The following is a 1,480-nucleotide window of genomic DNA, read 5'->3' as shown; positions in this document are numbered from 1 at the left end:
AGCTAGAAGAGTTACCATTCAGGAGGAAGGAGCTCCTGATTTTACAATGCAACCATTTCAAGCGCATCATCCAGCGGTAGCTACTGATTTTGAAATAAAGACCGCACTACTAAATTTGATGCCCAAGTTTCATGGCCTACCTGCTCAAGAGCCTATCAAGCACTTGAGAGATTTCCAGACAGCCTGTTCTACTGTCAAGCGTGATGGCACTGATGAAACTTCAATTCTGCTAAAAGCTTTTCCGTTCTCTCTTGAGGGAAAAGCAAGAGAGTGGTACTACACTCAACCTCTAGCAAATGTATCCAACTGGGATACACTCAGAAAGGAGTTTCTGGAGAAATTCTTTCCATCTGAAGTTACTGATAAACTGAGGAAGGATATCTCTACAATTGTTCAGGATGACAATGATACTCTCTTTGAATACTGGGAGCGCTTCAATAATCTTCTGGAAGCATGCCCCCACCACATGATTGACAAGATCGTGCTACTCAGCTATATCACACAAGGTATGAGGCCCCAAGATAAGACCACATTGGAAAGTGCCAGCAATGGGTCTATGAAGAAGTACAAGACCACTGATGAAGCTTGGAAATTGATCAGTGATTTAGCTGAATCTACTCGGAACCACAGACAGAAACAAGGTCGTTCAAAAGTCGTTGCAGAAGTATCTTCTGGAATAGAGACTGCTGCTCTAAATCGAAGCATCTGTGAGATGACCAACCTGCTGAAGCAAATGCAGTTGAATCAACAAGCTCAGCAAACTCAATCGCAGCAAAACCAACAACTAGTTCCACAAAGAATTTGCGGAATTTGTGCTGATTACAGCCACTACACTGATGAATGCCCGCAGCTCCAACAAGAAGACAACATGGTGGCATCCACTGACAACTTCTATGACCACCCCAACCAAGGGTACAATCAAAGTGGAAATAATAACCATGGATGGCAGGACAATTCAAACCAGAATTGGAGGGACAACAATAATAGGGGAGGTAGAGATAATCAGGGAAATCAGAGGTGGAATAATAACAACAACAGGCAGCAAAATCAACCTTACCGAGCACCTCACCTGAGGCAAAACCAAGGACCACCGAACAATCAGCAGCAAACCTCTCAGTTTACTCATTCTTCTGTATCTTCTAATGAAGATTTATTACAAGATTTTGAGAAAAGACAACTGGCCATGGAAAATACCATCGTGAATAATATTAATGCCAGTCTGAATGGTTTCACCTCTACTCTACAAGCTTTATTGTCACAACTTGGTTCAGCACAAAATTCCAGTAACCAACCTTCAAGCACTACTGGAATCCCCTCTCAACCATTACCCAATCCGAAGGGAGGCATTAATGCCATCACCCTGAGGTCCGGAACCACACTGCAGGAGAGGAATCAGGAGGAACCAAGCTCACCAGAATACGCCTCAGCTGAAGAGGTGGTAGAAATCGAAGATGTTGAAGAGGAAGAGGACATACAGGAC

General features: G+C 43.5%; 1 non-coding gene across 1 annotated transcript; it reads right to left on the bottom strand.

Annotated features, from left to right (window-relative positions):
- Positions 1-364: 364 nt before the first annotated feature.
- LOC112781423 (small nucleolar RNA R71) lies at positions 365-472 on the bottom strand. The gene has a single exon (XR_003192201.1). It is a non-coding gene; the product is annotated as a small nucleolar RNA R71 (small nucleolar RNA).
- Between the last annotated feature and the right edge of the window lie 1,008 nt (positions 473-1,480).

The sequence above is a fragment of the Arachis hypogaea genome, chromosome 19, assembly GCF_003086295.3.
Source record: "Arachis hypogaea cultivar Tifrunner chromosome 19, arahy.Tifrunner.gnm2.J5K5, whole genome shotgun sequence".
NCBI lineage: Eukaryota > Viridiplantae > Streptophyta > Magnoliopsida > Fabales > Fabaceae > Arachis > Arachis hypogaea.
This window is presented reverse-complemented; position numbering and strand designations above follow the sequence as displayed.